General features: G+C 43.7%; 1 protein-coding gene and 1 pseudogene across 8 annotated transcripts in view; one reads left to right on the top strand and one right to left on the bottom strand.

The window, feature by feature from the left end:
* The window catches only part of Ktn1 (kinectin 1), a 98,223-nt gene extending 83,130 nt beyond the window's left edge, over positions 1-15,093 (bottom strand). For all 8 annotated transcript variants that reach the window (XM_036198586.1, XM_036198588.1, XM_036198591.1 and 5 more), the window contains exon 1: positions 14,768-15,093. The gene's annotated coding sequence lies outside the window, so the exon portion shown is untranslated. The remainder of the gene's footprint in view (positions 1-14,767) is intronic.
* A 2,466-nt stretch (positions 15,094-17,559) lies between these two features.
* Positions 17,560-17,960, top strand: LOC118590696 (annotated as a pseudogene).
* Positions 17,961-18,340: the final 380 nt, after the last annotated feature.

Genomic DNA, 18,340 nt, shown 5'->3' with positions numbered 1-18,340 from the left:
ACCTGTGGGTTACAACTCCTTTAGGGTTAAAGGACCCTCCATAGGGGTCACATACCAGATATTTACATTACAATTCAAAACAGCTGTAAAATTATAGTTATGAAGTAGAAACGAAAATAATTTTATGGTTGGAGGTCACCACAATACAAGGAAATGTATTAAAGTAAGTTGAGACCCATAAGACTAAGGCATATGCCACCTTGCTCCACTAGGAACCTTTTTTTTTCTATGCATTGGTGTGTTGTCTATATTCATGCCTTCATGATGATGTTGGAGCCCGTTACAGACAGTGACAGCTGCCATGTGGGTGATGGGAATTAAACCTAGGTCCTCTGGAAGAGCAGCCGGTGATCTTAACCACTGAGCCAGCTCCATCTCTCCAGACTGGAACCATTCTTAATGGACAATAGTATTTTTTAAGACAGATATGGTCTTACTACATAGCTCAGGCTGGCCTAATATTCCCAAATACAGAATTGTAGGTTTAAATCACCACCCTCAGTTACATTATACTTTTAGAAGTAAAAACAGAAATAAAAAATTGTCTGCCTGCACAGAGGAAAACTGAAGCAATATCATCATATACTATTAAATTTCAAATAAGTAAAAAATTTGAATTCTATTTTCTTCTTACTGGGATGTTCACTTATTCTCACATCTACTAACATTTTCTTCAAACTAAGCCTTAAAACAAATGAAAGTGATACACACACACACACACACACACCTACTTTTAAATTTTTTCTGTACTTTAACAAAATTACCTAAGCTGGATGACTTAAAAGAACAATTGGAAGCTGGGCAGTGGTGGCACACACCTCTAATTCCAGTTCTCAGGAGGCAGAGGCAAGTAGATCACTGAATTCAAGGCCAGCCTGGTCTACAGGGCATGTTCCAGAACAAAGAAACCCTGTATCATTCATAAATAAATAAATAAACAAGCAAACAAACAAACATTTGGGGGGAAATTATCGAAACACAAGACTAAGCAAACTAAAAGTGGTTCTTACCCCCATCCATATACAGTCACCAAAAACCCTTAACTATAAAACAACGAAATGGACAACTAAATGAATCCACCTTTAAAAGAAGCGCATGCTCATGAGTTAGCCTATAAGCATGCTATTCAAAGGACAAGAATAGCTGTAAGGTAACATTGAGCAAGCAAGTTTATTACATCCTGGTAAAACAATCTGTAATCTCATCCCTGAGCCTCAGAACAGACCACCAGTGTATCAGGGGTTTCCTGTCCTTTAAGCCTACAATACCTAATTTTATGTTGCCTTTTTTTTAAGCCAAATGCATTTTTTTTTTTTTTTTTTTTTTTTTTTAGAAAAATGGTTCATTTACATGATGGGGAAACCCACAGAGACAGCTGACTCTGGACTAACAGCTGGGGAACCTACATGGGACTGAACTAGGCCTGCTGAATGTGGGTGACAGTTGTGTGGCTTGATCTGTTTGTGGGGTCCCTGGCAGCAGAACCAGGACTTATCCCAGGTGCATCAACTGGCTTTTTGGAGCCCATTCCCTGTGGTGGGATACCTTGCTCAGCCTTGATACAATGGAGAGGGGCTAGGCTCTCCTTCAACTTGGTATGCCAGACTTTGTTGACTACCATGGGAGGCCTTACCCACTCTGAGGAGTGGATGGGGGTAGAGTGGGAGGGAGGTGAGGAGGCGGGAGAAAGAGAGGGAGGGGGAACTGGGGTTGGTATGTAAAATGGAAACAAAATTAATGAATAAATATATTTAATTTAAAAAAAGAAAAATGGTTCATTTGTAGGCAGTATGCTATAGTGATAAGCAATTATCTATTACTGGTAGCCAAAATGTCCAAAAGCAACATTCAACAAAAGGAACACTGCTAGAGCTATCACGGTGCCTGGTTTCAGTTTAAATTACAGAGCACCAGCAACAAATACAGCACGGCATGACATAAAAATAACCACGGAGCCAGGTTAAGGCTCAGAAACAAACCCAAGCATGTATGGCCAACCGTCAAAAGGTGCACAAACACACGAGAGAGAAAAGGCAGCCTTTCTTCGCTAGGAATCCAGACAGCCACACGGAGAAGACTGAAACTAGAACCGTCTCTCTCCCCTACCTGAAAATCCCCTGAAAACAAGTCAAGAGCCCGGACCCCTGAAGCTGCTAGCAGAGAGTAAGTCAAGAGATAGGCACAGGTAACGACCAGACATTATCCCCACAGCTCAGGAAGGATGACAGATGAGATTGCACAAAACAAACCAGTTCTACACGGCGAAGGAAACTGAAAAAGTCAGCTAAAAACAAGGAAATCTCTACAGACTACTCATTCGACAGAGAATTAATATCCAGGACTTAGTCAATAACTTGAAAAAAAAAAAAAACTTAAACCAAAAGATCATGGTGGGGGGGTAATAATATATACTGTTAGAAATGTTGTACAACCACTTTGGAAATCTGTATGAGGGACTCTAAAAAGCGAAAAAACTAAAACTATCATATGATCCTGCTATACCACTCCCTAAGTAAAGGAATCTAAAACAGCATATAGTAAAGATGCTTACACATCCATGTTTATTGCAACAGCCAAGTTTATGGAACCAACTCAGGTGTCTATCAACTAAGAAAATGTAGTATATGTCAGTAGAGAATTCATTCAGCAACAGAGAAAATCCTCTCGTTTACAGGACACAGATAGAACCAGAGACAATCATGTGAAGTGGAAAACACCAGACACAGACAAGTATCAACGACTTTCTCCTATGTAGAATACAGGAAGAAATGCATCAAAGTAGAAAGGGCACTACAGGGAAGGACAGAGGGACGGACAGACGAGGTAACAGAGGCATGAATATGATCAAATATGCTATATCCATGCACGAATATGTCACACTCATTAATACTGTGCAGGCTAGTGCTATGTCAAATTTGAGAAACACTATAGAGTCATTTTGGAAAAAAGAACCTCAGCTGAGAAAACACCCCCACCAGATAGGCCTGTGGGCAAGCCCATCCCAGGGCTGATGAACGTGTATGCAATCAAGAAGGCGGGCTAGACAAACCACGGGGAGCAAGCTAGAAGCAGCACTCCTCCACAGCCTCTACATCAGTTCTTGCCTCCAGGCGCCTGCCTGAATTTCTGATCTGATTTCTCTGGATGATGGACTATAACCTGTAGGATGGAATTGTCGGGTCACAAAGAAACCTGGGACAAGTCTCACTCAGTACCCGTGGCTCCTCCCAGCACTTCCCGCCCACCCTACCCTAAACCTCTCCAACTCAGGTGGCTGGGCTTCCCTTCCCTTCCCCAGCTTCTGATTCCTGTAGAACTCAGCCATTTTGGCTACATGCCTTCCTGGTTCTCATGTGCTCTCTTGGACTCTTGGTTCCTCTCTCTCTTCTCATAGCTTGGTTCAGTCTGCACCCTTCCAGATGCCTCTAGCTGTTTGTTCTCTACATAAAAAACTTCATCAACCGTACCTGGGAGAGGTCATGTCCTCATTTTCATTCAAAACCATGCTCCCCACACGGAGTTTAGTCATGATATTTTATTACAGCAATAGAAACCCTAACTAAGACAAATACTAACAAAAAGCAGTCAATATAAAGAAGTGACTAAACAAATATGAATTGGGATTTCTGAAAAATTAAAGTAAAAAGCAATCAAACTTTTAAAACTAACAAATGACAAAAATAGGTTGGAGGGTCTAGGTATGGTGGCACATGCCTATCACACCAACACTTGGAGGGCTAATGCAGGAGGACAGCCTGGACTAGAGAGAGATACTGTCTCAAAGGGCATCATTAACACGCCTTCAATTAGATTAGAGGAGAAACTCAAGCCAGTACAGACACAAGTACTGCAGTGCAACCACTTACAAGACAAGGCAATTTTGTAAATTAATGAGCCCAAAGTAACTGTTTGTATTTTGCAAGAGTCCATAAATGAAAAAAAAATCACTTTACATACACATAGACACACAAAAAGTAAAGGTAAATACTATTTTCTTTTAATAATTAAAAAGAAAAAAAAAACTGACCCAGGAGTGGCAGAGCACTCATTTAACCCCAGTGCTGAAGGCACAGACAGCTCATCTCTGTGAGTTCAAGGCCTGCCTGATCTACACATGACTTCTAGGTTAGCTAGACCCTGTCTCACAAAACAAACTAACTCAAGGAAACCCAAATAGATTGCCGAAAGTTATTTCAAATCAGTAGAGCAAAGACAAGATCATTTACATCAAATAAAAACATCCAGAGCCAGAGAGATTTCTTTGCCAGTACAAAAGCCTGCTGTCTATGGTGGTTTCAGTGAGACACGTCCCTGACAGGCTCACTTATCTAGTGGTGCTGTTGAAGGTTAGGAACCCAGGACCGTGCCAGATAGAGGAAGTCCAGCACTGGACAGCCTCGCCAGCTTCCCACTCCTGCCCCTACACCTCCCCTCCACAGCCCACTCACCTTTCCTTCCCTAACTTGTTTTTTGTCCAGGTATTTTATCCATACGAAAGCTGACACCACCCAAGCCTGCCAACATGAAGTCTGATCCCTGGATCCCCTGGTGGAAGGCCAGATAATTCCAGGAAATTGTTTTCTGAACTCTGCTCATACACTGGCAGATGGGTACCCACACACATACACATCATAAACGCACACCATAATGTGTTAAATAAATAATCCAAAGTTTTATTCATAGAAAACAAAGTACTTAAAACCTAAAAAAATAGTGAATTCCCTTTATACAAGCTAAAGGTTTACAAATCCACTACATTTGCCAGTAAGAGATCTTAAAAACAAGCTTGATATCCATAAATTTGCAAAAGATAAACAATACGGGCTAGAGAGATGGCTCAGTGGTTAAGAGCACTGACTGCTCTTCCAGAGGACCCAGGTTCAATTCCCATCACCCACATGGCAGCTCACAATTGTCTGTAACTCCAAGATCTGACACCCTCACACAGACATACATGTAGGCAAAACATCAACACAAATAAAATAAAAATAAATTATTTTTTAAAGAGTTAAATAACACAAAAGAAAATAAAGACAAAACATTAACCTTTCCTGAAATGAACATCAAAATGCAAAATTTCACCTAAAATCACATTCTAGTCAAATCAGCATGCTGGTCAGTTTGTTAACTTGATTTAAACGTAGACATCTCTGGCAAGAGGGACTCTCCACTGAGAAAATGCCTCCACCAGCCTGGCTTGTAGGCATCTTTTCCTTCTTCTTTCTCCCCGTCTTGGTTTCTGCCACAGAGTTTCAGGCTGGTACCACCACTCCCACCCAGGAGCGGATGGATTTTCAAAGCAACCCGAGTAACATTAAAGATACACAGACTGAAATACCATAGCATCTCTTTTCAGTTAGGCAACCAGGACAAAGAGTAATGGATTACTAAGAAAACCAAGAAATTGTGGACAGGAAGTACGAGTTCAGTGCCTTGAGAATGGTAATCATTTCACCAGTAAAGTGACACTTTAAACAATGTAGCTTATTATATCCTAGATTTCATGAAACCATCAGAAAATTACATTTGAAAACATTATCACCTTTCACTAGTGTTGGCAAATATTTAAAGGCATGGGCTGAGAAAAAAACTTTCACAATGATAGTCTGCGTATGATTAATTCAATCACAAGAGAACTTTAGGAAAGACATAACCAAAATATAAAAACAGGGCTGGCAAGATGGCTCAGTTGGCAAAGGGGCCTGATACCAAGGCTGACAATCTGAGGCCAATCCCCAGGAACCACAGGATTAAAGAGGAAAACTGACCCCCCAGAAAGCTTTTCTCTGGCCTCCACACACCTGTATGTGTATACACACACACACACACACACACACACACACACACACACACACACATTTAGTAAGTACAAAAATAGTGCATCCTCTTCAACAGAGAAAATGTCTTTCCTGGTGGTTTATGCTATGGACGCACACTCAGATGGGCAAACTCAAGGGTGCTCACTGATTCTTCTTTCTAAAACCTTACTATCTAATTTGTAGTCTAAATTTTAATTTTGACTTTAATGTCACTCCACAAGCAAATTCCTAACAGTCTATTTAAGGGAAAGCAGAGATGGAAAGCCTACACAAACAGTGAAGGGGGGGGAGGCACGAGACACAGGACAAGAGAGCTGAGAGCTTACTCCCTAAGAACACTCATCAGCTGGATACACACAGGCCTCACAGCACTGACTCAGGCAGCAAGTACTGACAAATTAAGAAAACCACAGCAAACACAGGCCTGATCTGAGAGGTTTACTAATCTTTTACATTTCCTGTGGGCGTTGGGTTTGGTATTTCAAAGAATGTAACTATCCTCCATTTTTTTAATGAACCCCACATAATCAATAAAGCAAAACATAGATACAATCCTTAAAACAACCCTATTTTGTAGGAAACTACTGAGGAATCTAGTAAACAAACACATCTTAGCCCTGAAAAAGGAGAAACTTGACACAATGCAGAGCTGGCAGAAAAAGAAACAATCACATGAAAGAAGAAATTACAAAGTCAACTTCAGGAACAAAACTGTGAGGCAGCATAGAAACTTTCTAAGAACAGGCAGGAACATTCTCAAAATCTTGATCTTAATACAATTTCAGGATACAATGTATAAATCACTGAGGGAAATAATGATAAATTAAAACTAAACTAGGTTTAATACAGTCAACATAAAAAATGACAACAAACCATAATGTAGCAGAAGTTATTTATAATACATAACTGGTCGTGAATTAGTATTCAGGTCACACAAATAACTCCTAGCAGCCAAAAAGAAAGATATATAACCCAACAGAAAAGTCAACAGCTATGTGTTAAGAAAAGGAGACAAGAATGTCCTGCAACATACAGAAAGCTACAGACATGCACAATGATGCAGCTGGTCTCTAAAGTCAGCACTGGAGGCAAGCAGGGAGGTCCTGAGTTCAAGGTCAGTCTGGGAAACCTGTCTCAGAAAAAAACAACAATCATACAAAAGTCTGTGTGGCAAAAAATAAGTACCATGACTACAAAGTTTGAATGGAAAAAGGGAAGTTTCAAATAAATTCATACAAAAAGAACCCCGTTTATAGAGTTCAAAAGGAGCAAAACAAACAAAAAATGGCTTAGGAACAAAATATACATGCAAGTTTGAAAAAAAGCAAAGAGCAATGAGTTTGAGGTAACTGCTGTAGGTGGCCATGACCAGGTGGTACTAACCATCAAGGCGAGACTCAAAGCAAAGTTCTTCAGACTCTCTAACACTCACTGTCTCTAATGCATTGTCTCTAAGGACACATGAATGCACGAAATTAAGAACGGGAAGATAAAGAACTTACATAAAACCTAAATGTTAATAAGGCCTAAGACCTGCAAGTTTCCTTTCAACTTCTAGCTTATTACTGTTTACTTGGCAACTCATCTGGTTCCTGTGTAACAATAAAGAATTGTCCCACATTTTTCAATGAGCATGTAACATAACAATGTGTCCTAATAAACAATGTACTCACTGAATCTCAAAAAAGTACTGATAATTACAAATTTACTCAGATCAAGACAAAGAAATAGATGGGGGCTGTAACTCAATGATAGAGCACTTTCCCAAGCTTACATAAGTCCCTGGGTTCAATCACCAGTACCCCCTCTGAAAAAAGAAAAGGAAAACAGTAAAATAAAGAAATATGGGCAAAGAGCATTCTTCTTAGCAGTAGGGACTGCTAAGACCCTAGAGCTACTATGACTGTGATGTTTACTCAAAATGGTGCTGTCTTGGCCTCTCCCTGAATGCACTAGTATGCTGTGGATATCGCTCTGTATAAATAAAATGCTGTTTGGCCAGTGGCCAGGCAGGAAGTATAGGCGGGACAAGAGAGAAGAGAATTCTGGGAAGTGGAAGGCTGGGGGAGAGACACTGGCAGCTGCTGCCATGAGCAACATGTAAAGACACCGGTAAGCCACGTGGCAAAGTACAGACTAACAGAAATGGGTTAATTTAAGATAGAAGAAGTAGATAACAAGAAGCTTGCCACAGCCATACAGTTCGTAAACAATGTAAGTTTTTGTGTGTTTACTTGATTGGGTCTGAGCGTATATGGGCCCGGCGGGTGAGAGAGATTTGTCCTGACTGTGGGCCAGGCAGGAAAACTCTAACTACACTAGCGTGTCTCTCTTTTGCAGAAATATATGACTAATGTCTGCCAAAAGATAAATGTAGGAAAATAAAATCAAGACCTCTGAAGGGCTGGAAAACTCCAGGATTTTGAATTTCTCACTATCAACATTTTCATTCATTTAAAGAAACCAATATTACAAAGTTTTAGACATTCAGGTGGTGGTGGTACATGAGGCAGGCAGAGCTCTGTAAGTTCAAGGCCAGCCTGGTCTACAGAGTGAGTTTCAGGACAGCCAGGGCTTCACAGAGAAACCCTGTCTAGAAAAACAAAAAAGCAAAAAAAACAACAACAAAAGCCAGGCGGTGGTGTCACACACCTTTAATCTCAGCACTCGGGAGGCAGAGACAGGAGGATCTCTGTGAGTTCAAGGCCAGCCTGGTGTACAGATCAAGTTCCAAGACAGGCTCCAAAGCTACAGAGAAACTCGAAAACAAACAAACAAAAAAGCTAGAAACAATGAAGTTATAGACAATGCTTTTAGAATACAACTATGGAAGGAAAATCAGAAGACCCCTATTCTAAGAAAAATAATTATCCTGAATAAAAAGGTATACATATAAATTAACGTTAAATGATTTGAGTACAAACATTTAATGTGTCTTGGTTTGGTTTTAGGATATTTTTTTCAATACAGGATCTCATTACGTAGCTCTGGCTTTCCTTGAACTCACTATATAGACCAGGCTGGCCTCGAACTCACAGAAATCCACCTGCCTGTTCTCCCCCACACCACTCAAGTGCTGAAATTAAAGGCACATTATCACTTCACCTGACTAAAGTACATATGTATTTTAAGTCCTTGTTTTAACCAATTTTTTAAATTAACCAATAGTCTTAATTATATGCAGTGGGTAACTCAGTCTCCACCACAGTGTAACATTATTTATTCCCTTTACCAAAGGTTACAGAGTCTCCCTGCCACTCCCTTCTGTTCTCTGAAAGTTCTTAGGAACTGTCTAAGAAACAAACTAAAGGGACAAACTAAAAGCTACAGGATCCAGAAGGCAGTATCCACAAGACAGGAACTGCAGGATACAGGCTTAATTATTTCATTTGACCAATTCTTTCTTAGCACCTATTATGAGCCAGACAATGCCTTAAACACTTAGGTTAAACAAAGAAGTGTGAGTTGTGACGGCATATATTCATAATCCCATCCTGGGAAGGTGAAGGCAGAAAGGTTGCAAATTCAAACCAACCTAGGGTACATAGCCTGGACTACCTAGCTAGTTCAAGGACAGCCTCAGCTATATGAGAAGACTCTCTCTCAAAAATAAATACATAAATAAACAAGCAAAACACCTGTTCTCTTAAAAGTTGTTTTATAGTATGTGTTTGACTGTAGAAGAAATAACAAGCCCAATTAACAGGAAAATTACCAGGTATGCTAAAACGTACAAGTGCTAAGAGAGAAATGGAGCATGGTACAGACTAGAGCACAGCAGAGACTAGAAGCAGAGGTAAGCTTTAAACCAAGCAGGCAGAAAAAGGACCTTGAATAGCAAAGGAGCTGTGAGAGTAAGCCGTGAAATACTTCACGGGAAAGTGAGAGAAGAAAGGTAACAAACAACCTGGGGGTCAGCAGCTAAACTGAGGTCAGGAGAGCTGGAGAGAGCACGCCCAGATTGTGTATGGCCTTCCAGGCTGTAAGGACTACTTCTGAGAAGTGGTATGATCTGGCTGCTGTGGTGCAAAGACTGTATGCCATCTTAATTAGTCTTAACAATAAAAACTCCAAGTCAGATATGGAGAGTGAAAGCTGAAAGATCAGAGAAGGAGAGCAGCCAGCCACCAGAGACTTATCTCTATGAACTCTCAGACCGAATAGGGGGCTCCAGTCTCCACTACTCAATGGAGGCCGAGACCCTGTCTCCACCTCCCTAATGCTGGGATTAAAGGCGAGTACCCACCCCCCGGCTTCTCTTTTAGACTGGTTCAATCTTGTGTATCCCAGGGTGGCCTTAAACTCCACAATTTCCTGCTTACTCCTCCCAAGTGCTGGGGTTAAAGGTACATGCCACCACTGCCTGGCCTCTATGGTTAACTAGTGGCTAGCTCTGATCTCCAGGCAAGCTTCATTTGTCAGAACACAAAATATCACACGACAGTGGGGAGTTAGCACTGAAGCTCGGAGACCATTAGGGGGACAACTTCACATATCTAAGCAAGAGATGAGCGTGCCTTGGGCCAGACCATCTGCAGTGCCAAGCATCTGGATTCTCATCATGTTATTAGGACAAGAAAAATCAGAGAATGTCAAGCATAAAACTGGTAAGTCAGAAATAACTCCAATCATTTTTGCCAGACTGTTGGATAGATGGCATTAGCTATGAAGGGGTTCAGCAGCATCAGAAGTGGGTGGAGGAGAAACAGGGAAGCTTAGTTTAAATGGAAAGACCTAACATTGTCTAAAGAGCAGAGGGAAACCAGACTAGACATTTAAGTAGATATGTGAGCCGTGACACTGGATGAAACTGCCAGAAGAATATAAAGAGAAAGTGAATCAAGGATTGAGCATGTCCACTTTTACCGGATGACCAATAAAGAAAAGAGCCAATTCGTGAGGATGGAACCCAATATGCAGAGAATCCTGGAAGAAAAGTAGTACAAATCCCTTTGCTGAAAGCAGACTTGGAGTTCAAAGTTCTCAAGCCCCTGCAGTAGTTAAGATGACAGAGAGCCAGGTAGCTAGGTGAACAATACACCCCTTGCCCACCATATGGAGCCCTGAGTCAATCCTCCACAAGAGGGGATGGGGTAATGGCATGCACAGTGGCAGAACACAACTTTTAAAGAGCCAAATGTTTCATATACTTTTCCTGGGAATGTCATATTTCCAATCAGAATCTCCACCAAAATTATTTTTTCATTGAAAGTGTGTCTTGCTTCTCTGTCTATAAAAGCAAATAAAAGCCCACAGGAGTCAGGCGTGCTGCTCAAGAGGCAGTTACTGAGAGAGACAGGGGTCTCTGTGAGCTGAAGGGCAGTCAAGGCTAGAGTGAGCCCCTTTCTTTCTTCTGTTATGTTAGTAAAGTGTTTCATTAACTTATTTATAAACTTTAATTAAAAATTGCAAAAAACATCAAATGCCAAAATTAACCAGACTCAAAGTCTATACAACTCAATGAGCTTCTATACAGTTAGAATTAACATTCAAAATGGAAGCTGCAGTATCAAATATATTTTATGTACTTATCTGCCATCGAAAACAAAACAAGACAAAAATCCATGACAGAACTAGCACTAGAAAAACAACCAGTCACTAGGCAGTGGTGGCGCACGCCTCTAATCCAGCACTCGGGAGGCAGAGGCAGGCGGATCTCTGTGAGTTCGAGGCCAGCCTGGTCTACAGAGTGAGATCCAGAACAGGCTCCAAAGCTACAGAGAAACCCTGTCTCAAAAACAAAACAAAAGAAAAAGAGCAATAGGTCTCCTAACCTCAATCCTAACTCAGGTCCAGTCCCTGCACTGTCCTTCCCATCCCCTTATATTTAGCCTTTGTTCTGTTACCTTATTATATGGACCTACATGTACACTGTTGTACATAGATTATAGGCTAGACTCCACTTACAAGAGACAACATTCAGTTATTCCTTTCTGAGACTGTGTGACCTTGATTACTAATATACATTCCAAGTCTATCCATTTTCCTGCAAATTTTTTGACATAATTATTCCTTAGAGCTGGGTAGTATTCTGTTTTATACACAGACCTAATTTTCATTATCCACTCATCTGCGGATAGACAACTAGGTTGATTCCAATCCTTTGCTATAGTGCATAAACATGGGGGTACAACTATCTCTATGGTAGAGACTAGACCCTTTCTTTTAAAGGTGGGTGAGGGGATTGCTTAATTTTTAGTAAAGCCTTTTAGTTAAAAGCTAAAGCTCAAGTCAGGCACCTTTAATCCCAGTACTCAGGAGGCAGAGGCAGGTGGATCTCTGTGAGTTCGAGGCCAGCCTGGTCTACAGAGTAAGATCCAGGACAAGCACCAAAACTACACAGAGAAACCCTGTCTGGAAAAACAACAACAACCACCTTTATTTTTATTTTGGAATCAGGGTCTTAACTATGTGACCTTAGCTGTCCTGGAACTGACAGAGATCCACTTGCCTCTGGCTCAGGAGTACTGGGTTTAAAGCACCATCGTGCCCAACAGTATTTTTTGGTTTTTGGGGTTTTTTTGGAACTGAGGACTGAACCCAGGGCCTTGTGCTTGCCTAGTGCTCTACCACTGAGCTAAATCCCCAGTCCCCAGTATCTTTTAAAAGTGAAAAGGCTTAAAAACAATTTAACACGGTCACTTCTTTCAAAGACACTGTAAACACCAATTCATTCACCTGACTGACAAACACTTGTAAATTATTACTTTTCTCCTCTAGACTTTTAGAGACAGCTTTAAGTTAAACTCTTTGGTTCATGGCACCTAGTTTTTCTCCTTAAATTCCTATGTACAGGGAAAATATAGTTCATATTCTTAGACCAATTTCCCCCAGCCACTTACACATAAGCTGATCTTTTTTATCAGAATACCCCAAATTATGCTCCTAAAAACTGAAGCAGCATGAAATGAAATGCAGTCTGTTTATAAATAAATGGTAGTCACTGTCACTTCTAGACAGTGGCTTCTAGTCTCTATGGGCACTCAGGATTATCCTTCAAAGTACTTTAAAACCACACACAAGCACCCAAAAAGTTACTCTCAAACACCTGAATATTTATGTAAAGCATTTTTTCCTGCAATTTCTAAACCAAACTCTCCTGGAACCATTAAGTTCACTAAATTTTAATTTTTACAAAGTATTGGAAATCTTTTTAATTAAAATTTTGCTATAAAAATGCATACAAATAACAATACATATTCCAGGGCTAGAGGTGTCCCTCTAAAGCACAGTTGTTTGTTGGGCATTCTCAAGATTCTTGGTTCATCCCAATGCGCCCCTCCCTGGAAAAACAATACATCCTCCAAACAGTTCAAGTAAAATTCCAGCCAAAAACTGACCAACAACCAATCTTAACAGGTCCTTTACAAGTTAAGCCTCAGAACAAGAGCTGTTTAGGTCTTTAGAAAAACGTAACAAAAGAAAATGAAAACTTAGAAACTAGCAAGCCTGTGAGCTGCTTGAGGTGAGAGGGTTTTGGATAGATTTATTGGATTCTGTTTGTGTAAGGGGAAACTATACAACAGATTGCTAATACTTAGGGAGGGCACAGAAATATCCCAATGCAATAAAAAAACAAAAAACAAAAAAACTAATGCCTCTTCATAATGCTGACTATGAATCAAGAAAGGGATATACTGAGTAGCCTTTATGACACTGAAGTTTTTAATACATTTGAGGAGTTTTTTTCCGATAGGTCCTGCTATATTTTAAGTTTCAGTCAGTGTGTGTCTCAGTAAAGTAGAACACCTTATTCTCTAAACGCACCTGATAATTAAGACACTTACGTCTACTGAGGGCTACAAAATTAAGAGACGTTTCTAACTCAAGGTAGGCATGGGCAAGAAACCTACACATTAAGCCCGGCTATTTCATGTAAGGTCCGGAAAGGGGGTGGGGGAGGGGCTGGTTTATCAAGCAATACATCAAATATGAACGGCCACTGCGGGACATACAAAATACAGGTCAGCCGGAGCGCTCCAGCTCAGCTCAAGTCTCAGGCCACACCGGGGCCACTGTTGCACTGCTCACTAATTCGGGCAAAAACTCAAATCACCCTAAGTCACCTGCTACACATCGCCGTGTTTACTTCACCTCTGGGGTGTTCCTCTTTACCTGGGTAAGGGGTGTACATTTCTCACAACACCCTACAACTCTGAAGTGTTCAGACATAAGCTTTTGGAGCTACGCTTAAGCTGCTCCGGAATCCGTGTCTAGTAGAGGCCCGGCTGTTAGAACCCCGGCTTCCTCCTCCCCCAGAAGGACCGGCTGACACTATCACCAGCCCACTTTTTAACCTCATCGAGGTGCAAGCCGGACAAAGGAGGGGACGCTGCTCCCCTCGCGCCCCGGTCTCGGGTGGCCGGACTCTGCTCCCTCACTCCCGAACGGGACCAGATCCCGGACGCCCCAAATCCCATTGTTGGGAACGGAGGCGGACACACCCCTGGGAGGGAGGCAGGAGAACTTCGCGGATTTCCCCTAACTCGGCGCACCGGGCGGTGGGAGGGGCCGCGCTCCGGGACCAGCCAGAAGCGAGCGGCTCCAGCATGGCGCACGCGTGGCCTAGCCGCGGCCCAGGGCGCCCCAAAGCCAGGCGCTCCCTCCGTCCACCCTCCTCGGAGCCTTAATCCACCCTCCCTCCCGGGGGCCCGCGGGCCCGGCTAAAAATAGGCTCCACGGTCACCCCGCGGCCCGAGCGAGCCGACCTCGCCCTCGGGAGCCGGCCCCGGAGCTCCGGCCACTGGTCGGGCCTCGCGGCCCGGGAGAGGCCGAGGCGGCGCCCCGGAGCCGGAACCCGCAGGCGGATCCTCAGAGCGGGCCAGCGGCGGCGCGGCCTGGGCGGACGCTGCAGACTGCGACCCCCGGGGCCGAGGCCTACCCGGAGAACGCGCCCCGCGCCGGAGCGCACGGAAGCCGCCCCCGCCCCCGGAGGCCCTGCTCCTCACCCTGCGCAGCCGGGAACCAGGCCGGGACGACGCGGCGGCGCGGGCTCCACAGCCGGCTCCGCGCGCTCGCTCGCTCGCTCCGAGGCCCCGCCGCAGTAGCTCAGGTGCCGTCGCGCCGCCCCGCAGGAAACGGGCGGCTTCGGGGCGGGGCGGCTCCGCACGTCCGGGCGTCGCGGCCAGAGGGGCCCGGAGACCGGCCCCTTAAAGGGACAGGCCCGCGTGCCCGGCGGCCTCGAGATGCCCCTCTCCCGCTGCCCTGCGGAGACGTCACCCCCTCAGCCTGGAAGTCTCCATGGAATCCCTTCATCGACTCAACTCTACTCTGACTCCCCGCCCCGCCCTCATGCATCGGCCTTGGTCTCACGTGACCCTCGCACAAGAGTACCACTGGGCCCCGGACACCGGATAATTCCTCTTAACCATACTCAAAGTTGCTAGACATCACACACGCGCGCGCGCATTCAGCAGAGATTTCTCAGAAATTTTAAAAAAACAAAAAACAAAAACAAAAACGAGCTCCCTTTGCTGAGTATCTAGAGTTCTCTCTGAATTCTCCTGGGAGCAATCCTAGCTACAAACCGAGAGAGATTAAACACCGGCCTAAATAAGTTGTGCAAATACTATGAGGCTGCAGTGTCTGCTGGCTGGTGGCCATTCCTTAAACCAGGGTAAATAATGAGAAACTGCAGCGCAAAGAGGGATTGGCCACAATCCCTGCTTCTCTTTGCTCTCTGCTGCGAGGATGGAAGCGGTTTGTCCGGTGTTAATTTTTTTAGTGGTTAATTTGCATTATTCTGTCAAAGAATGCCGGTTACTGCCCAGAACGTAGCTTCAAAATACTCAAAGCTCTTCTCAAAAGTTACCATGCTCCTGGAGTGCGGGTAGAGATACAGGACTCGCCCTCACCCACATCCTGACTAGGGACAGACATCCTTAAGGATTTGAGCTGCAGATAGGTCTCAACATTAACAGAATGTCTGTTACAGGAATAGTGTGCACCTGGATTCAGATGGTTTCTGGCCCAGCTCTCCAGAGCACCTCCAAAGCAGAAATGAAAACTGAAGCAGATGCCCCAGCAGCCCGATGAGGTGTTGAGAATTCTGCCAGCGAGTAGTCACCACTTTCTCCACCGCGACATTCTACAGATTTTAACTCAAGAAGCCTGCTCTTCTTTTTCTATCTCATAAGCATTACTCAGCCCTCAGCGGGCTCCAAGACCAGCAAAAAGCTGTTGCTGAGCGGCTGTCTCCTGAGCCTGTGAAAGCCAGAAGAGCTGGCTTTGTTGGGAAGTGAAACCATTAGTGGCTTAATACAAAGTGGAGCCGTATCGTTTCTGTAATGGAATTTAAAGGATCTTGAAGAGCTTACAAACAACTCTAATTACCACCCCCCAAAAAAAGGGAAGAAGAAGAAAGACGGTTTCCATTTAGAATTAATTTTTTTATCTGACTTTAGGAAAAGGACACCATCATTTTACACACAAATAGTACTTAGCTGCATTTGTTAGACAGTAAAATGGTCTTTAGGGAACCAGTTCTTTAGATGTACTGCTCCTTGTAGTCGATAAAGAAGAATAAATGCATTTGGCTACTTCATCTTTTCTGGATGAATTTGACTCCTCAAAGGGAAGTGGCCGGATGCTTCATTATATATAAGCTTTCTAATGTCTCACATCAAAACAAAGATTTACTAGAAACGTTACAGGTGGTAAGCCCTATTGGGGTGTAAGATCGACCCTCGAAGTTTGGAAGTATAGTCAAATGTAACATAATTAACTGTAATTAACGCATATAATTAACCTAAGTTATAACTAACTTTGCTGCCTAGTACCCACCCATGTTGCTGGAACCCACAACTAACTAAAAAACATTAGCACTCTGCATTGAAATAACCAAGAAATTAAACCTTCTTGAAACTGTAAGCTGTAATGTAGCTACCTAAAGAGTATTTCTCTTCCCCTTCTCATTTGAGAGAAGTGCGGTTTACTGCTTTTAGCATGTAGCAATTCCCATCTTCCTGGATTTAAAGACATGGAATATACAGATAGATGAAGGAGAAGCCTGCCTGTTCTTGCAACATATGAGTAAGAGATTGGGGGGAGGCAGAGATGGACAAACACGTGAGGCAGTGCATAGAGCTGGATTTTTGTTGTTGTTTTTGTTTGTTTGTTTGTTTGTTTGTTTTTCGAGACAGGGTTTCTCTTTGTAGCTTTGCGCCTTTCCTGGAACTCACTCTGTAGCCCAGGCTGGCCTGGAACTCACAGAGATCCGCCTGCCTCTGCCTCCTGAGTGCTGGGATTAAAGGCGTGTGTCACCATTGCCTGGCTCAGTAACCAGCTCTTAAACAAAAGAGATGAGCCAGCCTCATCTGCAAAGTGAGTTCCGGAAAAGCCAGGGCTCCACAGAGAAACCCTGTGTGAAGAAAAGAAAACAAAGGAGCTAATGCACAGAAGGGAGTCTGTGCTGTGCCCTTCTTGTAGGCGATCTTTTCAAACATGTGGCATGCAAGGGCTTGTACAACAATAAGGGTCACAAGTCATCTGTCACTCAGGATGTGTGTCCTCATTCTTGAATGGGGGGGGGGGGGGCTCTGTATAGCTATGACCAATCCAATGCGGCAGAATTAACTTGATGCTAAGTGTGAGGCCCACATCCTCACACTCACTGTCTCTTGGAGCCATTCAACTTAGAGCTCTAAATTGCCTCTTAAGAAATCCCACTCCAGCAGATCTCGAGGTCCTTGTTGCTCCTCTGTCGGGTCCTCGCGCTGTGCCAGGATGCGATCTGGAGCAAATGACACTCGCTGTTCGAGTCTTGTATTGTGGAGCTTGAGGCTACAAGCCCAGTTATCTCCAGCTCAAGGAGAAGCTAGAACATGAATTCGCTGGATGCCTGGACATTCCTGGATGAGGGGACTTCTCAGGTCCCCGTGTTCTTTGAAATGACAGTAGCCAGCAACTTGGTTCACTCCAAGAATGAGAGGTGATGGCTACGTGGATACAGGAAGCAAGTTTCGGAAACTGCTGACCGCCCTCAGAGCTGCCCTGGCTCAGTGCCAGCGACCCCTGGAGGCAAGGGTCCTGAGACCCTCTGGCAGCCGCCTTATGACGGCAAGAATGAAATGTCTCAAAGGTCTGTGGTCTTTCCTCGATGTTCCTGCAGCCACCAAATCAAGCCAGAGGGCGCCTCCGTGAGGGGGTGTGCCTCCCCAGAATCCACCTGTGCAGAGCCCTGCCCTGCCCTTCTGCCCTCTTCCCCACCTCTCCCTGAATTCTTCCATGTCTCCCATCTACCCACCTGCCTTGGTTTCTCTTCTCCAGCTCAGACTGCAAGAAGATAAGCAGCCATGTTGCCAGCTGTTCCCAGTTGAATAAAAAGTTGGATGAGGTCACTTTAAAAAAAAAAAAAAATGAAAAGAAAGAAAGAAAAGAAATCCCACTCCATGACTGAGGAGACCACTTAGAGAGACCCTGAGACTAGATGGAGAGGAAAGTGGCTCAACTGGACCCCCAGTCTTCAAGTAACTGTCCCCTCCAAGATGCCACGTTGATGAATGAATCTTCTAACTGCCACC

This window comes from Onychomys torridus, chromosome 9 (genome assembly GCF_903995425.1).
Source record: "Onychomys torridus chromosome 9, mOncTor1.1, whole genome shotgun sequence".
Taxonomy (NCBI): domain Eukaryota; kingdom Metazoa; phylum Chordata; class Mammalia; order Rodentia; family Cricetidae; genus Onychomys; species Onychomys torridus.
This window is presented reverse-complemented; position numbering and strand designations above follow the sequence as displayed.